The following is a 27,133-nucleotide window of genomic DNA, read 5'->3' as shown; positions in this document are numbered from 1 at the left end:
ACATGCTCATAGACTGAAAAATAATCTATTGTAAAGGAAAATGTGATATTTCAGGAGAAAGAAGGGACAATTGTTAGGAGGTAAGTCCCAGAGTAGGTGAGAAAATCTTCATCTGCCCAGTTCGGTTACTTGGGTCCATGTACAACCAGTTCAGTTGGCTTTATATAGGGAAATGGACAATTAATCTTTCAACAGGCAGAATGGCAAAGACTATGAGAACAGACATAAACTGGTTAGCAGATTTTTCAGCGGGAAAATGTTAGGAGGATAAGGGACAATGAAGTATCCGCCAGACTGAAAAGGTACTTTAAGGCCAAAAAATGAAGAAGGCTACCTCATACCATTGAAATAGAGTTTTATTCAGGGTAACTCACTGATGGGGGTTGGATCGATGACAGTCCATGTCACTCTGCAGCTATTCTCCACAGTCTGGACCTTAATCCTCTGCTTTCATAGAGTGAGGGACATTGTGGTGGGGTCAAAAGGTAGTTACCTAAAGTAGCACCTCCTGCAAATACACAACAACAAAAAAGAGAACTATGGGCCAATATCTCATGAACATAGATACAAAAATCCTCAAATATTAGCAAAGTACATACAACAAAATATTAAAAAGATCATTCACCACAACCAGGTGGGATTTATTCCAGGGATGCAAGAATGGTTCAATATTTGCAAATCAATGTCATGTGTTACATCAAAAAAACAAACTATAAGAATCATATGATCATTACTATAGATGCAGAAAACCCATTTAACAGCATTCAACATCCAGTCATGATAAAAACTCTCAACAAAGTGGGGTTAGAGGGAATATTCTTTGACATAATAAAGTCATACACGAAGAGTCCACTGCTATCATCAAACTCAGTAGTGAAAAACTGAGAGCTTTTCCCCTAAGGTCAAGGACAAGACAATGAGGTCCACTCCCACCACTTGTATTCAACAAAATACTGGAAGTCTAGCTATAGCAGTTAGATAAGAAAAAGAAGTAACATGGGTCCATACTGATAAAAAGTTAAACTGCTACTATTTACAGATAGCATGATACTATACATTTAAAAATCCTGAAACTTCACCAAAAAGCTATTAGAAATACTAAATTAAGTAGCAGGATACAAAATAGACACCCAGAAATTAGAAGGGGTTTGTGTGTGTGTGTGTGTGTGTGTGTGTGTTTATCACATAAACAATGGATTCATTAACAGAACACTCAGGAGACACAGAAAAGGATGAAAAAGAGATAAGAACCTAATAATGTTACCAGTCAGGTCCACCTGTGCTGATTCTATAATGCTTTTCTCTCATGGGAGCAATACACACCCATCATAACCTAGAAACATATACATCCCTCCATTCCCTGATTTATTTGCTCAGTACCACACATTTCATCCCAGATGATGAATTGTTCTTAACTCTGTTGTTAATGGGTCAGGGGTGGTCTAGAACCAGAACCAGCCTGGCCATCTCTTGGCTGAGAGACAGGCACTAAGTTGCGCCCAGTCCTTGGGGTCACAAACAATCGTCTCCACAGCAAAGAGCTCACAGATCAACTATTCCCTTTGCTTTGAATTTCTTGGCAGATCGCTAACTTGACAGAAGCTGGAATTTGCTTCCATAAATGTTGGAAATGAAGCTATCAATGTTTATTGTGTACGCACAGTTTAGTTTGGGGATAACCTTCAGGTGGTCTTTGGTGAGGATTTTGAAAACGTGCTTTGTTTCCTGTAGAAGGATTCCTGTAACACCCACATATGAGGTGCATTTGGATTTTGTGACCTAAACAAGAGCCCCATGAAGATCTGCCTTTAAGAGCTTGGCCTGAATCATCTGTGGCTGCGTGCCTGGGTTGAGACTACTGCACAGGTCCTGGTGGTACTGTTTTCAGAGTTCTCTTAGAGGGCGAGAAGACCGTAGCTCTGCTGCTCTGGCTCAATTTCAAAAAGGTGCATCTCCCTCCTCTGCCTGGCAGAAAGGTATTTGGATTTTTTTTCCCTTCTCTTTTCTCTTTTGGTGAGTGGAGTACTCCAAGACCACAGTCTTGTGTTGCAGTTAGTCCTCGCAGGTTTGCTGGCTCGTGTGGGGCATGCTGCGCTTCAGGAAGGCCCTCACAGATGCCTCCGCCTGTTGGGCTCCCGGAAGATGGACATCAAACTCCGGCCATCTTCTGAGAAAATGCATGGTGCATCACATGCTTCAGTATTGGGCCACTTCCGGTGCATTCTGATGACGTTTCCTGGGGGCGACCCTCACTCTTTACCTTTCTTCACTTTTCTCTGCAGCCTTGGCCATCAAAACTTTTCTCACCAAAGTCCCGTGTGGAAGGATGCACCAAGTCGCCAGACTGAGATCCTCCAACTCTCAGCTAGGGTCGCAGATATGCAGGCCCCAGTAGTGTTTCAATACACTACGCCAAGTGACAAAAAGAGAGCTCCATTTACAATTCCGCCAAAAAGGCTAAGACACCTGGGAGTAAAGTTCATCAAAGAGGTAAAAGACCTGTACTTCAAAAACTATAAAACACTGATGAAAAAAATTGAAGATGAAACAAACAAATGGAGATATAGTTCATGCTTTTGGATTATTAAAGTTATTATTGTCAAAATGTCCTTATTAACCAAAGCATTCTACAGTCACTGCAATTCTTATCAAAACACAAACAGCATCTTTTGCAAAACTAGAACAAATAATACTAAAATTTATATCGAACCACAGAAGACCCTGCATAGGCAAAGCAATTATGAGAAAAAAGAACAAAGCTGGAGGTATCACAATACCAGATTTCAAGATATACTACAAAGCTTTAGTAATAAAAACAGTACGGTATTGGCACAAAAATGGACACAGACCATCAATAAAACAGAAAAGAGACCCTAGAAATAAAGCCATGATTACATGGTTGGTTAATTAATGACAAAAGAAGCAAAAATATACAATAGAGAAAAAAAAAAAACAGTGTTTTCCACAAATGATGCTGGGAAAACTGGAAAGCTATATGTAAAAGATGAAACTGGACCTCTACTGGGTATTTACCAAAAAAAAAAAGAAGAAGAAGAAGAAGGAAAAAAACCCACTAATTTGAAAAGATACATACGCTCCTGTTTTTATTGCAGTATTATTTACGATAACCAGGATATGTTAGCAACCTAAGTGTCCACCAGCAAATGAATAGATAAGGAAAATGTACATATATGTATGTATACACAATGGAATAGTATACAGCCATAAAAAAGGATGAGATTGTGCCATTAGAGACAATATGGATGGACCCAGAGGGTATTTTGCTAAGGGAGATAGGTCAGACTGAGAAAGAAAAATATCATATGACTCCACATACAAATTGAATCTAAGAATGAATAAACAAAAAGCAGAACCAGAACTCTAAGTTTAGAAAATAAACTCAATGTTGCCAGAAGGGAGGGTGTGGGATGTTAGGTAAAATGGATGAAGGGGAGAGGAAGATACAGGCTTCCACTTATGGATCAATGAATTCAAAACCCCCATGGAATCAAAGAATTATTAAATTTAGAGTGTTTGAGGAACTCAGTTAAAATATAGGTGTGGTACTCTATAGAGAGTTGCACGCTTGCTATTAGGGGTGTTATGGACTGAATGTGTCCTCCCCCCAAATTCATGTGGGGCAGTGTCAGGTGAAGGAGACTTTGAGAGGTAATCAGGTCTTAAAAGTGCTATCCTCATGGATGGCATAAGCGTAACTGAAAAGAGACTCAAGAGAGATGGTTTTTCTCTCAGCCATGTGTAATGAGAGAATGTCTACAAACCTGGAAGATGGGCAGGGATCCTGACGTGGGGCTCCATCCCAGGATCCTGGGATCATGACTTGAGCTGAAGGTAGAAGCTTAACCGAGTCTTCCAGGTGCCCTGAAACTTGCCCATATTCTTACCCAGTGAGGATTCTTCTCTCCAGATGCTTCTATAATTGCCTAGTATAATCTGCCAGTTATCTATTCATTTATGTATAATTACTTCTCCCCCATAGATTATGAGCTGTTGAACTGCAAATATGGGGTGGCTTATAATTTCCAGAGTACCTAGAACTGTTGTCAAAGGGTAATAGAAATGTAATTGATTGAATTCTCCCCTTTATTCACTCTGAGGCCTCCAGACTCCAACACTATACCTATGATGGTAGTAGATTACCCACAAAAGATCCAGATATAGGTGGTCCTGCTGCCTTGACCTCAATTTCCCTCATCCTACACAAGCCTGGCCAATGCCTTTTGGGGATAGACAGCATAGGACTGTGAATGGTCATTTTTGACTTGTGAACCATAAATGTACCCACATAGAAAGTGAAAATAAAATATGGTCCAGGTTGGGCTGGAAGCTGAAAAAAAAATAGCATTACATGCGCTCTTTTTTTATATATAAAAATACAACCACAGAATATGGAACTCACAAGACTCTGATCTGATAGTAATGATTAGAGCCAAGGGTAAGTTAATTTCACAAAGTTACTTTGTTTACCAATTCTAAACACACACACCCACACACACATGCTTATAAAAGCTAATTTTTGTTTATATAATTAAAACTACTTAAGGACATTTTAAATCAATTATATCTCCTTTTATTACAATAGGTGATAAATAGGTATAATTATTCTGTTATAATGTAATAGTATGCATATAATATTAAATGTACTGTGAAGTGAAAATATGATTTCACAGTTTTACAACTTTTTCCCTACATAAGCATATTTTACTGTTTTAACTTTGCTGAAAAGATTTATTTTAAGATGTACCCATTTTATTTTTAAATGTGCCCTTGTATTTCATGTTTCTTTTTCTGCTTAGTGATACTTAATCTTCTTATTATAAACCTTTTATGTGATTTGTATGCATATTACTTCTTTTCAGAGTTGATGAGCTGTTCTCACATTCTTTCAAACACACATAATAGATTGATTTTCAAATTCCCAAATGTTATAAATAATTATTTCTAAAGAATTCTATGTGAAATTAAGGTTTTTCTCTGGAAAACAGATGAATTTTAGCTTACTTAAGGTTCTCAAAACTTGTCAACTAATTCCTGTGAATACTGTAATAGAGTATAACAAAGACTTTGAGGGTGGCACTAAGAGTCAGTGTACCCAGGTTATTTTATAGGTTCTGGGGTAAGAATTAAGTTATAGTTAAAATTCATTGCTTTTAAAGTCATACGCAAGTCGAGACTGTATGGCCATTCAGTGTGGGCTCTGGAGTCAGGCTGCCTGGGTTCAAATCCTAGCTTTACCATTTAAAAAGAAATGTGACCTTGGGGCACCTGGGTGGCTCAGTGGGTTAAGCCTCTGCCTTTGGCTCGGGTCATGATCTTAGGGTCCTGGGATCGAGTCCCACATCGGGCTCTCTGCTCCGCAGGAAGCCTGCTTCCTCCTCTCTCTCTCCCTGCTTGCCTCTCTGCCCACTTGTGATCTCTCTGTGTCAAATAAATAAAAAATTTTAAAAAAAAGAAAAAAGAAATGTGACCTTGAGTGAGTTATTTAAGCTATCTATGGCAGAAACTATTGTTCCTTAAACAAAAACATTCTCTACCTATTCTCCTCTGCCTTTTTCTCTTGACAGGGCCTTCACACCCCTACAGAAGCCTAGAATCCCAACTATTCTCCTGGCTACCCTTGAAGTTAGGTATTGGCCTGTGATCCAATCATGTCCAATAGGATGTGAAGAAAGTCTGCCAGAAATATTCTAGGACAAGTTTTCCTTCCTTTTAAATAGAGAATGGGAGGCAATGCAATTCTTTTTTGGCAAATATTGTTCTGTTTCTCTGTGGCAGCCAATCTGTGAACTATGAAAAGACAAGCCCAAGAGCCAATGTGAGAGGGACAAAGCAGAAAGAACTTGGGTCCTTGATGACATCCCTAAGCCACTGGGAAAATCCAGGAAGTTTTTATCAGAGTTCCTGTTATGTTAGACAGGAAATTTTCATTATTTAATCCATATCTAATTGTATATTCTGTTACTTGCTCGTAAAAGTATCTTAATATACTCTCCAATTCAATGTGGGATAGATATAGAATGAAAGCAGATAACCTGCTCTTGTTTTTTATTTCAAGAGAAAGTTTTCAGCACTGTACCACTATGCATGATATTTATAAGATTTTTAGAAACTTTTTATCAGTAAACCATTTCTAGTTTATTACTAGTGTTGTTTAAATTATCATGGAGGTTGAGTTTGTCTGCATTTATTGAAATGATCATATGATTTTTCTCCTTTATTTTGTTAATGTAACATAATTTATTTGCAAATTGTATCTAACCTAGAATTCCTAGGACCCCAACTTGTTTGTGATGTAATTAATCTGTTACCATTTTGGATATTGTTGAATTTGGCTTGCTATGTTCCCTCATGTTTTTTTTTTTTTTTAAAGATTTTATTTATTTAACAGAGAGAGATCACAAGTAGATGGAGAGGCAGGCAGAGAGAGAGAGAGAGAGAGAGAGAGAAGCAGGCTCCCTGCTGAGCAGAGAACCCGATGCGGGACTCGATCCCAGGACCCTGAGATCATGACCTGAGCCGAAGGTAGCAGCTTAACCCACTGAGCCACCCAGGCGCCCCTCCCTCATGTTTTAAATAAGATTGACCTTTAATTTTCCTTTCTCAGATGCCCTTGTCAGATTTTGGATTGAAGATATGTGGGATTGATAAAACGATTTTGCAAACGTCTTTTTCAATTTTCTGGAAGAGATGTGTTTGTAAGAGGAGGATTATTTCTTCTTTAAATATATTTTAGAACTTGATAGTTAAACCATATGAGCCTGGAGATTTCTTTGTAGGAAAATATTTAATTAAAAATTTTTTAAAATAACTGTAAGAATATTGAGATTTTCTGTTTCTTTTTATGTCAATATTGGACCAAATATGTTTTTCCAAGAATGTGTTTCAATGAAGTTTTTAATATATTGGTGTAAAACCACTTATAACCTTATTTTACTACCTTTTTTAGTATCTCCATGGTTTATAAAAATGCAATGTTTTTTTTAAATTTTTTTTTAAATTTCTTTGACAGGAGACCAGAGAGGCAGTACAGAGACTGATGTGGGGACCCAATCCTATAACACTGAGATCATGACCTGAGTGGAAATCAAGAGTCAGAGGCCCAACAAGCTGAGCTACCCAGACACCCTGACTTACGTAGTTAAAAAAATATCGAGGACTTGAAATATATGACAATAATAGCATATAAGTTGGGAAGAGAGTTAACAGCATTAATTAGTAACAGTATTCCAAGGTCTTTTCATTGCCTTAGAAGAGAGTAAAAGCATCAACTAAGATTACTTTGATAAAGTATACATATGGAAATCTCACTAAAGAATAATAAAAGAGCATATAACTAATTCCCAACATATAAGTTGGGAAGAGAGTTAACAGATTAATTAATAACAGTATTCCAACGTCTTTTCATTGCCTTAGAAGAGATTAAAAGCATCAACTAAGATTACTTTGATAAATAAAGTATACATATGGAAATCTCACTAAAGGATAATAAAAGAGCATATAACTAATTCCCAACATATAAGTTGGGAAGAGAGTTAATAGATTAATTAATAACAGTATTCCAAGGTCTTTTCATTGCCTTAGAAGAGAGTAAAAACATCAACTAAGATTACTTTGATAAATAAAGTATACATATGGAAATCTCACTAAAGAATAATAAAAGAACATATAACTAATTTCCAAGCTGACTGAGGAAAAATATGAAATAGAAAAATAATTGATCTAAAAGAAGGGAAGAGGGGTACCTGGGTGGCTCAGTGGGTTAAAGCCTCTGCCTTCAACTCAGGTCATGATCCCAGGGTCCTGGGATCGAGCCCCACATTGGGCTCTCTGCTTGGCAGGGAGACTGCTGTTAACTCTCTTCCCAACTTATATGCTATTATTGTCATATATTTCAAGTCCTCGATATTTTTTTAACTACGTAAGTCAGGGTGTCTGGGTAGCTCAGCTTGTTGGGCCTCTGACTCTTGATTTCCACTCAGGTCATGATCGCAGTGTTATAGGATTGGATCCCCACATCAGTCTCTGTACTCAGTAGGGAGTTGAGTTGGGATTTTCCTTCCACCTCTTCCTCTGCCCCTCCCCCTGCTCAGGTGCACATACACTCCCTCTCTCTAAAATAAATAAATCCTTTTTTAAAAACCTGCATAAGTCATAATAATTATTGTTTTATTGATTTATATTTACCCAAATTTTTACTATTCATCTTCCCATTCTTACTCTCTGAATTTCTATTTGGTATCATTTCCTTCTTCCTAAAAAGTATGTTTCAGGTTTCATTTACTTTGGATGTTCTGAAAATAAATTCTCTCCATTTTCGTTTACTCTGGAAGGATATTTCGATTAGGTAAAGAATTCTAGTCTTTGGCTTTCATTGTTTCTATTGACATAGCAGCTCTCAGACCTATTTCTTTAATGTAATCTCTTTTTTTCCTGAATGTTTTTCCTCATTTTAGTTGTTCTTCTTCAGTTTTACTATGATGTATTCAGATGTGGATATCATATTAATCCTGAATCCATTTACATAGTTTCTTAAACCTATGATTTGTTGTCTTTCAGCAATTTTTGAAAAAAGGCATCCTTCATCTTTTTGAAAATTGACTCTTTCCATTTATCTATTAAGTCTTCCTGGCATTTTAATTAAATGTAGGTTGGACTCTTACATTCTTTCCTCTGTGTTTTTCATCTTTCTCTCTCATCACATTTTGTCTTATATCTCCATCTGAATTTTAAATATTTTGTTCCAAGCTCTCTCAATTCACTAATTCTTTCTTCATTTGTATTTAATTTTCTGTTAATCCACCCACTAATTTCTTAGCTTTTTTAAGATTATAAGATTTATACTCTGACAAGGATTTTTTTGGAGAAGTCAATTGTGTCGTGTCATTTTCTGTGGTTTCTAGCTCTCAACCAAATTTATTTTTATCTCCTTGAACTTGGCATCCAAGATATTTTAAACCAGCATTTTATTAATTTAATATCCAGTGGTCTTAGGGTTCTGTTTTTATAGTCTGTTGATTCTACTGATTGTCTTAATACTAACTAGTCTCCTGATATGCTATGTTATTATTGACTGACCACATATTATATATAGAAATTAGTGAAATCATTTCAGCCCTAGGATAATGTTGTCTTTCTCTAGAGAGGATTTTTCATTTTATTTTGTCAGATACCTGGGGATATTATGAATTCAGAATACCTTTATTTAATTTTAAGAATTAAGATTTTCTAGGGCACTTTGATATGTGAGCTAAATTATATGTAGTTCACCTTTAATAGTGAAATTTAGCCCTTCAGGGTCCCAAGCCAAAGTGTTTACTTGAGCTCCCAACTCCAAAAGGTCCTGGACTCCAAATTTTGTGGCCCTCACTCTATAAATGTAAAGTGCTCCTCTCAGCCATCTTTTGAAAACCTTCAAGTTCCAGCAGAGAAAACGTTCCCCTCTTCCTATGTACCCTTTCCTCAAATTCTAAGCTCACATTTCTTTATTTTTGTAATCTTCTGGTTTGAGGGCTACACTACCTCATCAGCAGTCCAGTATCTTCAAGCAAACTTTTTTTGGGGTTCTCCTTTGACTTTTCCAGTTGCCTGTGATAAGTCTAAATTGTCTTATCTTCCATTTTCTAAAGCCACTGATATACTCTCTTGGCTTTGATCTCCTCAACTGGAAAGTGGGAATAATAATTTCATTTCTATCTTACAGGTGAAAAATTAAATAAAACTAATATAAGTAAAGTATTTAGCAAAGTGCTCACATGTCATAAGTGCTCAGTAAGTGTTGGCAACAATAATAAATGATAATAATAATACCATTCTGGTTATTATGATATTTGAGAAATATTTTTTTCTTAGCATGAACAGTTCATAACCAAACTATTAAGGCAAAAAGAACAAACAAACAAACAAAAAAAAAAAACCTTAAAAGAAATGCTTTGTACTAACCAAACCAGATATAAACACCAATCCGTAACATGTTTCCCTAATGTCTGGCAGCATTTGGTTTAAAGTTTTGATGTTAATAATCCCATATATTTTCCAATCAAATCTATGATTTTATCATAGGCCATAGGGAGAATTTATCCAAATCATAAATATTTAAGATTAAAATAGATACTTAGCTATCAGAAACACATATCTAAAAAGAAAATTGCTATGTATAAAAATTCCAGTTGGGTTAAGCTGTCTCTCTTTTTTCTTCTTGTGATTTTTTTTTTAATAGTTTAAGTTTCTGCTAATCATCTTAAACTATCCTTTTTCCCCACCTTAATTTTTCCCCATAATTGAGTCAGGGTGTACCCATTACAATTATTTCAATTGTGTATAACAGAGAAATCTAACATGGCTCTGGACTAGAATGACATCTCCACAAAGTTACTGAAGACTCGGGATCCTTCCAGTTCATAGCTCTCCTACTTATAGGATATGATTCCAATCCCCAAAGTCCATATAGCTGCTAGAGCTGCAGCATCATATCTGTATTCCAGGCAGATTTCCTGGAGGACCCACACAATACTTTTGTTTACAATTTATTGGTTAGACCACAGTCATATCAGCACACCAAACCCTGGGAAGGCTGAAAAATGTAGTCCATTATCTGTGCAAAATGTGTGTTCATTCATGAAAGAGAAATATTACTGAGGAGAGTACTGAGGAGTTCACGGATAGCCTCTACCTCAAAGGACTGTGGACTGAGAAATAGAGAATTGTAGTGAATTTATGAGAAAGACTAAATTAAATTGTGAAAATGTAATATTTGGGGGGTTATTTATCCCTAAGGCAACCGATAGCAAGGAGGGCATCATGAGGAAAGAAATCAAGGCTTGAGGAAAAGAAGTTTGGACAAAAAAAGGGATAAAAATCTATACGCAAAAATAGGTGAAGAGTGACTTTCTGGGAAGCTCAATACAGTTCATAAAAGTTGTAAATTAAATGCCAAGCTCCTATTTTTCAGATGCGATATTTTTGTCCTGTGCAAGAATGAAAACCAGAACACCTTAAAAGGTATGCATGTCACCTTTTGAATGCTTTTAGAAAAGATGAATGCTTTTAGAAAAGATCCTCAAACACCTGTATCTACCTCTTAATTAAACACATGACAATTTAATTTCTCACTCATGAAATGTTTTCTCTGGGCCACGTGCAGAATAGCACTTTGGCTGGCCAGGTATGTGAGGAATTCTGCATGGCACCTGCCTGTGCTGAATTCCAGGGGAGTCCGGAGGATTTTATACAGTGAAGTCAAAGGGTAACACAGGGTGTTGTGCAAAGCAGGTTAATATAAATCTTACTAAATAATTATTTGCTTTGGAGACTATCTACTCATTTAAAATATTTCCCAAAGATTCTCATATTTAGTAAACTCCTCCTGAGCCTCAAATCAGCATACATGTTTATACTATTAATTTTCCAGTGACTCCTCTAAACTATGTCACTCTTGATCAATGAATCTAAATTCTAAGTGCCGTCATGTTTTAAAATGCAAATCTGTATTGTACAATGTCCTTAGCCTTCTTTTTCTTTCAGGGCATTCTTACCTCTGGCCTGTGCTTTAAAAATACTACAGCTTATAATAATCTGCCTTTGATGCTAGAAGCCAAAGTTAAAAAAAAATCCATTTAATTCAACAACAACAACAAATTCTCGGAGGAAAAAGAACATACTTTTTTCCCTTGGTTTATTCAAAACCAAATGAAAGTTTAGCTTTAAGGAGGGAAGAGAGATAGGTCAGCCTGTCTTTTGCCCACTTGCCAGATGATGCTAACAAGCCATTGTCTTTCCTCACTCAGGCATGAATGCCTGAGAACTCTTTTTTCTTCTGCTTACCATTGCCTTAACCAGTAATACTCTTCTCAGACAGCAAGATACCTGAATGTCTAAACATTTATCTGCACTAATACAGGCTCATTCCATGTGAATGCCTGCCAGGCAGGAACTAGGCTGTCAGCTTCATCCCATCAAAAAGACTTTCAGTCCCAAGGACTGATGGCAGTTTCCAATTGTTAAGTCATTCTTGCTTGAACTGAATTTTAAAGTCAGGCTCCTACTGTTAAAGAATGGAGCTCAAAGAGGGTCTTTAGCCAGAAATGTTGCAATTCTAAATAAAATACTCTTGGCTATGGATTTTGTTCTTGTTGTCATTATTTTTTAAATTTGGGTACTGAGTGAAACTCGAGGGCAGCAAATATTGTGTAAGGGCAACCAATACTGCATAATAGTTCTTGTTTTGGTGCATTTGCTTTGTAGTGATTTATTAAGGGAGACTGAAAAAGCCTGATTAAAATGCATAAACAGTGCTGAACAGTAAACAACCATGTCTAAGGATGAAAAAATGGGACCCACATGCTGTGCATGGAAATTGCCCTTAACAACATAGCCTATTGTTGAACAGATAGGAAGCCAAAGGTTGCTTGTAATCAAATTTGAAGTTTCCCATCACTTATAAAAGCAACACTTCCTTGTGCAAACGTTTCAATTTGTTGTCGTTAAAAACTGCTTCCTGACTTAATCCTTACAGAAACCAGGAGTTCTTTTGACTGTCAGGTGGATAGAAAAATTTAGACAGAGAGCCCACTAGACTCAAAAAGACAAAATAAAACCAAGTTTATGTGTTGAGGAAAAAAATTACATCTAAAGAATTAGCAGCAGCAAATTAAAACAGCCATAGAGCGCAAGATTTTTTTTTTCTTTTTTAGTATTTTATTTAAACAGGGAAAAAAGGAGTTCAGTAGGTTGGCTAGGTACTCACATCGTTTCTTTTTTCTCATTCAAGAATAAATTTTAAAGAAAATAAAAACAAAACAAAATGAAACTGGCTCATTACAGCCTGAATCCAGTGTATGTGAAAAGACTCAAAGAAAAAAACCTTTGACAGTATGACAAGACTGATCTGATGGGCTGAATTACATAAATATCCATTATGGTATAATAATTCCTAAAATTTATGGTTTGAAGAATACTGATTGTTAATTAAAAAGACAAAAACTGTGCTCGCTTCAGCAGCACATATACTAAGAAAGACACAAAAATTAACTGTAAACTTTTAAGCCATGTTTATTCTTCCACTGTATGGATAGTAGAGTATAAAAAAAATAAGAAAGGAAGTTTAAATAATTTCTTTTAAAATACTATTTGTATTATCATATAGTGTCTTAATAACATGGAGAGCACTTTTAAACTGCTTTAATACCTTTCTCAAAGAAATTTAAAGAATGAACAAAAAGTCATCTTCTATCCTCCTAGCCAATTACCCGTGTAGCAGCAATTAAAGCATAATTCACAAATCTCTTATTCTTAAGTATTTAGGTCTTTTCCATTTTCCAATAATAATATTGTAGTGAATATCCTTATACCATAATCTTTTATACCTTTCTAATTATTTATCTGGCACAAATTTCCTCACATATAATTTCTGGATCATGGGGCATGGAAATTTCACTTACTAAAAATTGGTCTTCCAGAAAAGTCTTACCAAATTTCATCCTAGTAGTAGTACATGAAACTATATTGAAACCAGCACTTGAAGTTATTTCTTCTTAATATGTACCAAGTTAATAAGTAAAAATGACAGCTTTCAAAAATAATTTGCATATCTTTGAGATACCTTTTAGAATTTTAATAATCCCCATGATGTTTTCATTGTTCTTCCTATATGAATTATCTCTTAATAACATATTTATCCATTCATAGGATAGTGGGTAGATTAAATGAGATAATTCATATAAATTAATACAGTGACTAGAAAATATGTAGTGTTTAATAATAGTTAATGACTTTTAGTTACCATTATGGGTATTGATTTGTTTTATCTCTTATTACAGATATAAATAAAGGTGGTCAGTGGAGAAATTCAAACTAAGAGAATTAAGCATCTAAATGAAGATACACGCTTAATAGTAAAAATAAAATTATCTTTTCCATAAAGAACATGAAATTACAAATCTATGGAGGGAAAAAATTCTTGATAAGTAATTTAGTTCATGCTTTTCCCAATCCCTGTAAGCAGCATAAGCACTTCCCTTTATATTAGGATCAGAGTGGTGAGTCCAAGTTTTCAGTCCAGAGGAGTTTAGGGATATTTGTTATCCCAAGAATTGTTCTGTGTACCACTTGGATATGCAGGGGCATACACAACTGCTAACTATAGGGAAGAAAGTGGCAGGTCTGGGCCCCATAGGATGTCAGAGGCCAAGATCAACAACAGAAGGGGCATTAAAGGGGCTCTTACTTCACTTCAACACAGAAAGTAGGCTTTTCAGTACATTAAAGAGAAAGTGGCTAATTTTTCCTAAAACCATGAGTATAATTCCCCATTTGCCCATAATTGCCATCATCCTCCTAAACTGAAACTCCCTGCCTCTGAACTCTTGCCTCACTCATCCGTCATTACATTGCTACAGATGTATCATCCTCATCACGGGGTGGATTCATGCTCTTCTCATCTCAGAACAACTTAAGCTCAAAAAAAAAACAAAAACAAAACAAAAAACAACACAAAAACCAGAACCTTTAGGCTCTTCCTCCACCTCCATACCTTTGCTCATGAAAGTAAGTCTTAACAATTAGCATAACATCGGAGACTATCTTCCATTCAGCCCTAACCTAGCATTTTCAGCATCAACTCCACCTCATTTCTCTGTACATTCCGTGCCCCTGCTACTAGTCTACTCACTGCTTCTCAAACATGGACCATGAGCATTTATCCCTCCCGTATTTTGCTCCCTGAGCCTGGAACACTATTTCTCCGTTCTCTGTTGACAGAGATGCTGCATATTCTTTGAAGTTCTATCCAGATTCTTTTCATCAAACTTAATCACTCCTGTAGTCTTTTTTTTTTTTTTTCCTTCTGTAGTCTTAGTACACAATCTATTTGGCACATTTCCTTCTGCCTTGTATTATTGATGGTTATTTACACAAATGCTTTTCCCTTTAGGTCGTAAACATGGAAGAAAGAGTGATGGTATTTTAATCATGTTTGATTTCCCCACAGCCTAGCACAATAGTTCACAAAATGGAAGTGCCTGCTCAGTAATGGTTTTGTGATTCAAACTGAATATTCAGTTCCCAGTTTTAGTTGCTTTCTATATAAATATGAAGAGTACATGTATGAAAAAGACACTCCCCATTAGTTCCAAAGTAGAGTTGCCAGATAAAATACAGAACATATAGTTAAATTTCAATTTGACTTTGAAATTCAAATTCAACTGGATGCCCCATATTTTTATTTGCTAAATCTGGCAACCTTAGTCTAAAGACACACGAATTTCACCACTATCAGGTTTAACTTCAGGGCAACAGTGAATTGGTGTGGGTGTACATCTGTCCCCATCCAGTTCTGGTGTAGTGAAGTGTACATAGACACCACGAATCCTCTTCATGTAAGGGGAAGGTAATACTTTTCTTTAAAAAGGGCAGAAGAACAGAAGTAGTCATTTATAACTGATCCTTACTTTCTCACAAATATAGTGGATATTTGAGGAACTCAAGAGAATAGTTCCAGGTATTAATACAAATTCTTCAAATAGCTTGTTGTTCTGATCAACAAGAGAGCAAGGTAAACCTTTGAGGTCCCTGAGGCACTCTGTTTTTGTATCATCATACAGGACATTTCTTCACACTGCCCTTGGTCTCTTTTATAATCTCTCTAGTATCCCAACCACAATGGGGTCATTGTGTTGGCTCTTCTTATGCCAACCTTCCATGTTCAGCTCTGAGGATCCACGTCTACCTCAGGTTATTTGATAACATCCTCTAACTTTACCACTCACCTGCACTTACCTCTCACCCCCACCACTTTCCTGGTTTCCTAGGGAACAGTTTGTTGGTCTAATAATAAGCCAATGCTTGCCATTGTACAATGAGAGATCAATAGAACCCACAGGATTCTCTTTGCTCCTAGATAACATCTGCAGTTTAACCTTCTGGGGACAATTCATGGCTCTCCCTAAATTGTCTGATCAAAGAAGGTTGGAATTTCCTGTAGGAGTGGGTGATGTACTCTGTGAGGGAATTATTTTTTGGAAAGAGAAACCTTGCAGTAACCTTCAGATCAAATTATGTGAGCAGCTGTCTGTTGATGAGTTAAGCAGAATCTCTTACTTTAGGACACGTAACTAGTACATTCAGACCTCACCATTTTGACTGCAAAGTAATTTTCTGTTTATTCTAATGACGCCTAAGTTGAGCTCCTATTTGCCCATAAGGAACTTTGTAGCTCCTCAGAAGGGAACTCTCATTGTCTCCTCTGAGGCTGAGGCTGTTAAAGAAGACATCCCTTATAGTCTTCAAGCCTGGCCTCCTCATACTCCTCTACTTCTGCAGACAAAAGCTCCCAGGAGTCCATGGCTTCATTGGAAAAATACTCCCACAGAACCACAGGCACACTTAAAGTAACAAAATTGATTAATTGCAGAAAATTCGTTTCTGGCCATGCAACATATTGAAAAAACAACTGTCAGAAGGATAAAGCTAATGTCCTTGGCCACTTCAGCAACTGCAGTGGGTCAGCCACACAAACTACTAACATATGTGAAGGATCCTGTAGGGAAACAGTGCCTGCTGAATTAAGGAGAGCAGAGCTGCGCTTGGGTTTTGAGAATGCCTTCTGACGGGAGAGTGAACAGCCTTCCATCTGCCAGCGTATTGCTCTACGCTCTGAAGTTGTGACGGCCAACATGTAATATGTGCGTTAGCCCTATGGCTCCTGGTATTTGAAACCAATTGCAGATAACTTTCAAAAAACAGAAGGAAAAATGTATCACAAGGACATAATGATTCAAGGAATTGCAGAGCAATTCAAGGGAATTCTCAGACTTCAAGGAAAGAAGACACAAATGGTTCCTGAAAATAAAAATCTCCAGAAAATTCATAATCCTTCCTCTCCACTCACCTTGTCTCTTTTTCTTTCCTTTTTTTACCTTCTGCCATCAGTTTCCTCTGATCCCAAATCTTCATGGAGATTTGACCCACCACATTGTGATCAGAACCATAAGTACAATAAAGGTTGTCCTGGAAGTGTGGAGTTCTCTTTCCCAGATTTCGCAGGGCCCAGCCTCAATAGGACAGGAGGGTCCCATCATGGGGTCATTGCAACCTGGGCAAACATTACAAAAGCTGTCAACTGCTAGTAGTCACATCTACCATTTCTCTAGGTTTTGCCTGATTAAGGCACACCTGGAAGAGGACAGTGTGGAGATGCCAGATATCTGGTTATATGCTGATGTTAAAATTATGCAAAGCAAATAGTCATAAAGCATAGTTTTAAAAAGGTAACTCAAAAAATGAAATATATTATAGCATATATCAGAAACTCCTATCCCATGAACCCTAACAGTGCCTTGATCTGTCTTCCTTAATTGCTAAGCAGAACATCTCTTAGCAATAAAACTTAGTTTAACTGATTTAAAATAACGTCATTCCATTTGGGCTCATAGCTTTTTTGTGTTTCTGTTTTGTTTTTCTTTTTAATCTAAAATTACTTCTAGTTTACCACTGGCAGAGGTTGGACCTCCTGCCTGAGTAAATTTCCTTAGTGCAATCAGATTTTATTCAAATACTCTTAAAAGAAGTGAAAACTCATCTTATAAAAAATAACTTTTGGATGCCATTCAGCTCTGTGATGGGGAGCTAATACATATGAATAAAACCTTACTCAGTGTTTCTCTTCATTTTTAGTCTTTTCTTTTGTGCCCTTTCACGAACAGTTATACTTTCTAGTTATCTCTTACAGTCATTTCCAAGGCATTTTTGTGCACACCTGCCATTAAAAAAAAAAATCAGTATATTCCTCCAATTTATGTTTATTTGTTTACTAAGTGTATGTATTACAAAGTGAATAAATAATAAAAACTTTACAAGATCTATAATAAATATAAGCAGAAGTTCTAAGATTTTCTTTCTCTGCCCCAACAATCATGTCATGTGCTGGTCTGTTGTCACAGGACATTCCGTCCATCTAAGCTGGGTTGTTGTCAGTATGGTACCTTTCACATCCTAATGGATAGTTGTGAACTTTAGTTACAGTGTATTCTTAGTTCTGGTTCACCTTAAAATGAATCCTCCAAGGCTAAACTTTTCATTGTGTAAGTTCCGTGAATATTTGTTGAGAGTACCAAAAACCACTGAATGGGTGTAAAAGTGACCTTCATCTTACCAGCAAAGTAAATTTTCTGAAAAAAAAAATATTGGGAAAATTAGACATGAGGGTATGGCTGGGCTTTGACAGTAAGGCTACATACACTGAAGGAAGCTGAGCAGTGGTTCAGGCTGTGGCTGACCAAACAAACAGGATCCTACGAGAGAAGAATAATGATGCTCTCCAATGACCAAGTGCCCTTGCTTTTTTTTTTTTTTTTTTTTTTGCTCTTGCTTTTTCTTTATATTTTTTTCCTTCTGTCCACTCCCAGACACTGAGACCCTGAGGTGATGCTGACTCTGCCAGCATTTCAGACCAAAGGGAAATCACAAGAGATAGTAACACATAAACCAGCACTCCTTCTTTTAATAAAGCCCTTATCACAAAAGGAATGACTAAAATTTAACAACAGACAAAAAGTGATATTTATTAAATGAATGGCAGGCCAAGGATTAATATCTCTGATCTAAAATAAGTACATACAAATTAATGAGAACAATAAGTCTTGCCCCTAAGTAAATCAGCAGAGACCAGTCACAAAAGAAATGATTGATTAGCAAATGTGTGGGAAAGTGTTCAGTTTTCATTTTTTTAAAAAAAGTTGCAAGTTAAAACAAGATATTCTCTTTCCTCTATCAAATTAGCAAAGATTTTAGGCTGTCATAAAGGTAGTGGCCAGGGCAGTGAAATGAGCAGCTGAATTCATCACAGGTAGAAGCATATATTAACCTGATGCTTTGGAAATCAATATTTCCATAGAGATTGACAGTGGTAAGATGTATATTTCCTTCTACATAGTAACTCTTCTACTAATTTATCTTAGAAAAATCAAAAAGATTTAGAGACCAATATGTTTACTGATACACTATGTATAAAGCACTAAAAAAAAGCTAACTAATTATTTTATGATATGAAAATAGGTAAACTATGATATAGCTACACAATACATCATCATTCAGCTTTACAATTTATGTTTATTAGGAGATCTTGGTAGCATGATGGATGCTTCCATTAAAGTCATTACTGAAAAAAGTAAGATATGCAGTTGGCCTACATTAGTAATAACAACCAAGAAACAAAACATACCAGAAGGCTCTAGGTAAAAGTAGCCAAAAATTCTGGGTAATTTTTCTTGGTTGGTGGATCTATGAATGATTTTAGTTTCTTCTTTCTATGTTGTAGTTTCTATTTTTTACAAGTCTTTTCAAATTTATATTCATGTAACATCTTTATTGAGGTTATAGCTACCATGTTCCAGACACTATCCTAAGTGTTTAGAGTAAAGCAATGATAAAAACAAAACTTCCACTCTCAGTAGTGCTGCCATATTTAACATAAAAATATAGGCATCTAGTTAAATTAGAATTTCAGATAAACAATGAATAATTCTTTAGTGTATGTATAGTATTTTATTTGGCACTCCTGTCAGGGAATTTAATTTAGTGGAATTTCTATGATGAGCTTGATTAAATTTTTTTTTAAGATTTTATTTATTTATTTGACAGAGAGAGATCCCAAGTAGGCAGAGAGGAGGAAGCAGGCTCCCTGCCCAGCAGAGAGCCCGATGTGGGGCTCAATCCCAGGACTCTGGGATCATGACCTGAGCCAAAGGCAGAGGCTTTAACCCACTGAGCCACCCAGGCACCCCTTGACTAAATATTTTAAACTTATTTTTTATTGCATCAAAATACACTTAACATACAACTTACCATTTTAACCATATTAGAGTGTACCAGGCAGTGGTATTAAGTCTGTTCATAATGCTGTCTAGTTCTGGAACTTCATCACCTTGAATGGAGAACTCTGTACGTATTCGGCATTTACTCCTCATTTCCTGTTCTCCCCCAGTGCCTGAAAATCACTAGTGTGCTTTTCGTCACCACAGCTTTGTCCATTCTGGGATATTTCTTGTAAATGGAATCACACAAGATGTGGCCTGCTGTGCCTGGCATCTTTCAGCTGATGTTTTTAAGGTTGGTCCATGCTGTAGCATGTATCAGAGTGCCATTCGGTTTTGTGGCTGGATAATCCTCTATTGTGTGTATATACCACATCTTGTTTATCCATTTGTCTCTTGATGGGCATTTGGATGGTTGCCACCCTTTGGCTATTGTGAGGTATGTATTAGTTTTATAATGAAAAAAATAAGTTTGAGTTAAACTATTACAAGGCACAATGAAAATCTTTCTCAGAGCCTCCTCTGAGAAATATTCAATCAAGACAAAATAATGTTTTCAGCAAAATAAAATGTGGCAGCTATAAAGAAGTATAAAATACAGAGTTTGCCATCAAGAAGCTTATACCAAATTCTGGGAAATGAAAGTCAAAAGTCCAGCATGTAATCACAGTAAGGCTACTCTATCTTTGTTAAAAACAGCTGAATTTAGATGACCAGTTCAGGAACAATAAGTAGGGCAAATCTTCAGGATTAAAAACTTACCCAATAATTGTGCTTAAAAAAAAAAAGCAAGACCCTTATCCAAAGATAGGTCATATCTTCCAATCCTTAAAGCTTCAAAAGTTCAGAAGTATTGGAGTCCCTCTTCTAACACCTCCTCACAGCCCATGTTTTATTCTTGCCTTCCCATTTTTAGAGAATGTTCTTTTTGTTTAGGTCCTCTGAGGTTTTCAGACTTACATCAGTAAATTCTTTCTCCAACAGCTGGGGGAAGCTGGCTTGTAAAACCTTGTATTGGCATCCTCTCAGAGCATTATGAAGCATAGGAGGTAGAAGCAACATGCGGGGCACCTTCACCCTTTTTCCTTTGGCAGGAGCCCAAGCAACCAATGCCCAACTCAAAGCCAAAGGAGACGAAAAAGGAGCGATGAGAAGTAAGTTGGGGTGCTAAAGAGCGGAATCAGAAACTCCAGAGTCCTCAACTGTCTTCTGTTGGCTCAGTTGGCTCATTCCCTCTTCCAGAATTTGTCAGATTTCTCTTCTTTGCCTTTGCTCAAGTTACCTGCCTTACCTTGCTTCCTACTACTCACTGATGAGAATTTTATGCATTTTTTTCCTTCGGGTTTCTTTAGGGTTCAGTGTAAACCTTACCTTCTTCAAAGAGGCTTTGCCGGTCTTGTTCTTCTTTGGAAGTGTTTGGAAAGTCTTCCAAAGAGGTTTTGCTGATACCTATTCCTTCCTTCCAAAGAAGGAAGATGTGGTTTCTTCCTTCTTTAGACTTTATCTCCCCATATGTACCATAATTGCTGAATATTCTACTTATTTATTTTTTAAAGATTTTATTTATTTATTTGACAGACAGAGATCACAAGTAGGCAGAGAGGCAGGCAGAGAGAGAGAGAGGGGGAAGCAGGCTCCCTGCTGAGCAGAGAGCCCGGTGCAAGACTTGCTCCCAGGACCCTGGGATCATGACCTGAGCCAAAGGCAGAGGCTTTAACCCACTGAGCCACCCAGGCGCCCCATTCTGCTTATTTACATTTGTGTTTTTATGTTAGCACTTATTCCCACTTGCCCTACTGTCAATGGACAGACATAATACACCCCCAAAACTTTGTCTCCTTGTGGTAGCAGCTACACTCCACTTTGTTTCTAAAGCTTCCACATCCTTTCATTGATTCTGCCAACACCCGTGACAGGTTGAGCAGTGTCATACACAGGGTTGATGTTCAGAAGAAAGCACTTAATGGATGAGTCATTGACTTTTTTAAAGTCAAGTTTCAGAGGCAGAAAAGTTTTTTCAAATACAAAATGCCTAAATAATACGGTGGTGGTATTTACATGCTCGGTGCAGGCTGGAAGCATTTGATTCTCTACATTATCTGATAGATGGGGCATCTCTTCTCTCTTTTTGTTCCTAAAAAAATTTTGTCTTTGAGGGTGTAAAAGGGAGAATTTAGCTCTCTTCTTTGTGGCTATGTCCCAAAGAGTATCCTTCCTTCATTTTCATTTTTTTCTTTAACCATTATTTTTCTACACTTAATTTCTCATCTTCCTACACCAAGTCATATAAATTTTTATCCTGTTATTGTTTTAAGAATTTTTTCCAGGGGCGCCTGGGTGGCTCAGTGGGTTGGGCTTCTGCTTTCGGGTCAGGTCATGATCTCAGGGTCCTGGGATCGAGTCCTGCATCGGGCTCTCTGCTCAGCAGGGAGCCTGCTTCCCCCTCTCTCTCTGCCTGCCTCTCTGCCTACTTGTGATCTCTGTTAAATAAATAACTAAAATCTTAAAAAAAAAAAAAGATTTTTTTCTGTAGTATTAACCCAATGATCATACACGAGGCTAATTGTCATATTTATGTGAAAAGTGGGAAAACAGCACTCTCAAATGGAGAAAGTAACCAAAGAGTTAATGTACTTAACCCAAAACCCCTGGGGATATTGTTGTTCTCATGATGAATCATACTGGTGACCTTCCATATCGTTCCAATTGCAGTATAGTTGTCAACATTTGATTTTATTAACTTATCCATCCCTTCAACAAATATTTCTGACTATGATGTCTGAGATGCTGAACTAAGCACTACCATGTGACACACTGGCTCATGGTCCTCCTAATTCTGTTCTTGTTCTCTTTTACCTGCACAGACTTTCCCACTGTCCCTAAAGGACTGGTGTTCTCTAGGGGTTGGATCTTGAGTGCCTTTTTTTTCTTACTGGGAATGTCTAATGTCTGACACAGATGCAACCATTTTCCTCCCTGGAGCCAGTGGTGGATATAATCATGATTCACGGTGCTCTTTCCCTTCCTGCCTAAAAGGGGCCTTAAATTCTTTCTCAACAGGGCATCTCAGAAAGCTCACTGTCATTTGGAGGTTATGTGCAACAGGAAATATGCTTCCCCTGAACCTCTCTCCCTGCGTGATTTCAGCTATGGTTTCCCCATTCACTTCTGGTAAGGTGCTTCCCAAACTCTACCTGACATGTTCCCTGAGTTCTAGATTCGTATTTCCAATAACCTGAAGTGCTTCCCCAGTGGGTGTCTCAGACCCAGCATGTCCAAAACCAAACTTACCATGTTCTCCATGAACCTGCTCTTAGGAATTTCTATTTAAGCAATCACCCAGTTTGGAGACTTTTTAGGCTTATCTCTTTCTCTTATCTTTCACTGCTCATCTGCATATGCAATTGGTCATTAAGTTATATCAATTCTTCATACATGTCTCCTAAATATATTATTTCTTATCCTTTTTGCACATCCTTAGTTTAGACCTTTCGGATTGCCTTCACGGATTCTTGTAATCGCCTCTATTATTCTCTGTGAACAAATTATTCCCTCTCCTGACTAGCCTCCACCTGGCCATCAATTATCTTCCTAGAGCAATGATCTGACTATATTAGTGGTTTCTTTCATTTCCTTCCATGGATCCTTGAAATCCTTCAGTGTCACCAAGAGAAATATCAAATTCCTTCTTGACAGGATATCCAGAGCTAGCACTTCCTGACCTTCCCAAGCACATTTCTCACCACTTCCCCAATGCCTGGCTTCCTGCCTCAGGTGTGCAGTTAAAGCTACTCCCTAAATACACCAGGAATTTTTACACCTCTTTGTCTTTCCTCATGCTATGCAATCTGCATAGAATGTCTGTCCCCCATTAATTACCTAGGAAAGTTCTCCTCCTTCCAAGTGTATTCTTCCCCTCTTCTTCTTTCCCCTCACACTCCCCTCCTGTCCCAGCCTCTGTTAATGGCACATGTTTCTATGTTGGATGGTGGTTAGTTGAATCTGCTCCACCAACCCGTTTACTCCTAGCATAGTCTTATCCGATTTTGTATCTACAATATGAATAGCAGAGTTCCCAACACAGTAAAAGATGAGTGAATGTTCTTGGCATTTGTCAAGCTAAAGCATGCCCTATGTTCTAAATCACTTTGCTCTTTAAAGAGTAGCTGGTTAGTTTAAGAAAAAAAGGTTGGTAAATTTGTCTTATAGTTGATTCTTATCACGTGGTCTCAAGTCGGAAATTACTGAATTGCCAATATTTCCCCAAGCTGCCAATAAAATTTTTTAGAAAATTATGCAGTGAGGTGATTCATCCAGACTTTGTAAAGCAAAATTTTCCCTTCGTTTTCTTGTTTTAGAAACAAAAATAAAACCATCAATGCTTGATTGGCACAAGCAGAAAAATCCTTTTGTTTTGTGTAATCCAGTGTTTTCATTAAGTAATTTGCAGAGTATGAAGACAAAAAGAGTTTTTGTAGGGGGTTCCAGAGGCATTCTTCCCAAAAAATATGATTAATTTGAATAGTAGAGTTGGAATCTCCAACTGTACCTCATAAAAGCCATCCCTAGGGAAAAGGACATCACAGTAACAAACGGCTTCTACTTCTGGATAGAAATCCCATTATCCCATTTCATGCTGCCTACAAGCCCCTGGAAGAAAATGTTTCATGACACTCTCAGACTAAAATCTGTTTTAAAAAGGGAAACCTGCTTATGGTGGTGGTTGGACATAGTAATATGATATAATCAAATTTTGGTCTATGTAACGAATGACACAACTCTTTACTATAAAATTTTAAATATGAGAAGTTGTATCAGAGAGTTAATGCACACTAGACTTTAAAATAAGGCTAAAATAACAGTGTTGGTGGCAGGTGCCCCAAGCCAATCTAATAATATTTAGCTGCATTATAAAACTGTATTTAATAAGGCAAATAGGATTAGTGAATTATAGTGTAGTTTATGAGGGAATAAGGGCCTGCTGTCCAGATACTGCTGCCAGCACTTCCTATTGGAAGTGTTTCATGGACTGTGGAAATTGGTTTAAATTACGCAACCCAAATTTTAGGTGGAATCTTTAAGAAATGGGTCAAGACATAGAAAGAGAGGAAAAAAAAAATCCCAGTAAGTCAGAATACCAGTAAGTGAATCTTTCCTACAAAGAAAAAGATGCCAGATTACAAATGAGCACGCTCTTTAGTTAGTGGGCTGAATCAGTGGCAGGCCCAGATAAAGGGAACAATGGACACCTTCTGACACCAGGCTGTGTGTCTGGTGAGCATCCCTCAGTGGAAATGTTAGTACTGTGTGAGTATTTATTGTGTTTCTATAAAGTCCTAATGAGCTCCTTGGGTGAGAGTGAAACCCTTTGCTTTTTCACACTGTGCTCAAGACCCCTAAACTTCATGGGGTCAAATCTAAAGAAAGGGTAATGGACCATGAGGTCCAGCTTAATAGACCTGATATTAACACAGCAGCAAGAATGTCACCAAATGCAAAGTTTAGGGCAAGCAATGAATGAAGTATTTGTTACACTTAAATAATATACAAAGGTTATAACAGAGTAGTGGCACTATATCAATGTCATCATTGCAGGACTTTGAAAATCTGCCATGTATGAAATAACCTCGTAACACACATCTTTAGGTTCCAATAGACAAATTTGCTTTTCAAATAATAGATTAGAATAGAAAGTTATGCCACTACAGTGACTACCTATAGTTATTTTTTAGATATTAAAAATCTCTTGTCCATAGAAATAATCAGGATACTTTCAGCATCTATTATTCATGTAACAGAAAGACACTGCCCTCTACGTTGATGATACAGTTCATATACTTAAGTGTACACTTTTTTCTAAATGAAATAGATTTTTCTCCTCGAGTGGTCTGGTTTCTTTAGGTCAGGACATATGTCCCTTGACATAGCCACATCGAGTATGATGGCATGAAGCAGAACCACGTGTATAAATACAGGAATTTTTTACCAGACTCCTTCGTCCGTGTACTTGTTGGCTTGTACCAATAAGCCTGGTCTGTTACAGCGAACTTCAGTTCAGATGATGCCACGTTCGCCTCGGACTTGGGATCTGAGAGCACTGCCCTCTGTGGTTTTGTTTGATGATGGACACATCATCACTCTCTCACATGGGTAAGAATGGGACAATCTGAGGGTTTTTGTGTGCTCGTTCACCTTCAGGTTTTTATTTTTGCTGGGTTAAATACTTTTCTTTGGAATCAACTCAAGTCGGTTGTAAATTATTTGAGGACAAGGACTGTATTTCTGCCTCTGCTGTTTTATGTTTCTATTCCCAACACCAAAGACAAAGCCATGGTATTGTCTACACACTCCACACCTCCTGCATATATATAAAAGAAATGTTCATCATTACTTACAATTACCTCTTTGTTTCCAAGACTTGATGATCGCAAAAGTGGAAAATTGCATTTGTGCAGGAAATTCAGGCAGTACACTGTCAAATTAATTAACATATGCTGTCAAGAACTTTCAGCAACTTACTATCTGCTAAGTCTCCATTTCATTTTGCATTAACTTGATTTCAAGGAGTCTGCCCCATACCAATTGTCAGAGGTTACTAGAAAGTCACTTTCATATTTGTAAAATGAGACCAGGTTCAAAGAGATGAAACACCTCACATATTTCAGAAAAACTAGTTTCAGTGCTTCAGTACATAAAGCAAGGATATTTAGAAACAAACAGACAAAACTGTTTCTGGATTCTTTAAATTCCTTGGTTAACTATTGTCATTTCTCTTTGTTCTTTTAGGACTAATAGGGATGGAAAGAATGGCATGACCATTTTACTTTTACTTGTTTTTTTTAAAGGAAATACAGAGAAATTCAAAAGTGGAAACCAAATTAATTTTTATTAATAAAGGAAAAGTCAAAAGCACTCATCTGTTGATGATGCTGACCCTAAAAAAGGGAGACGAGGAGCCAGCGGAATGTGTGTGATACATGAACATCAAAATTCTGACCTACCTCAAAATATCACTTCCACCAACCTGCCAGAACACCTAGAATTTCTGCCACTGGAGTCTTTACTGTGTATTAGAACATCATTTACAGATAGTCCATTAAAATGCAGACACAGTGTTCTTACCCAATAATATCCATTCCCTTTGTGGTTCGTATTAGCCAAGGGCAGGCTATAGTCCAGAGCAGATGTCTGAACCAAAAGAGAGTAAAGACTTGAGTAAAATAGGATGTGAGGGGAATTCTGGAGACTCAGGGTGTCCAAGCCACTGGACATGGGTATCAAGAAGGCCCCATCTGAGAGAGTAGGGT

The 27,133-nt window shown here is 37.1% G+C and overlaps 1 pseudogene; it reads right to left on the bottom strand.

Annotated features, from left to right (window-relative positions):
- Nucleotides 1-1,542: 1,542 nt before the first annotated feature.
- Nucleotides 1,543-20,888, bottom strand: LOC101692966 (annotated as a pseudogene).
- Between the last annotated feature and the right edge of the window lie 6,245 nt (nt 20,889-27,133).

This window comes from Mustela putorius, unplaced genomic scaffold (assembly GCF_011764305.1).
Source record: "Mustela putorius furo isolate JIRA1106 unplaced genomic scaffold, ASM1176430v1.1 tig00537227_pilon_pilon_pilon, whole genome shotgun sequence".
In the NCBI taxonomy this organism is placed as follows: Eukaryota; Metazoa; Chordata; class Mammalia; order Carnivora; family Mustelidae; genus Mustela; species Mustela putorius.
This window is presented reverse-complemented; position numbering and strand designations above follow the sequence as displayed.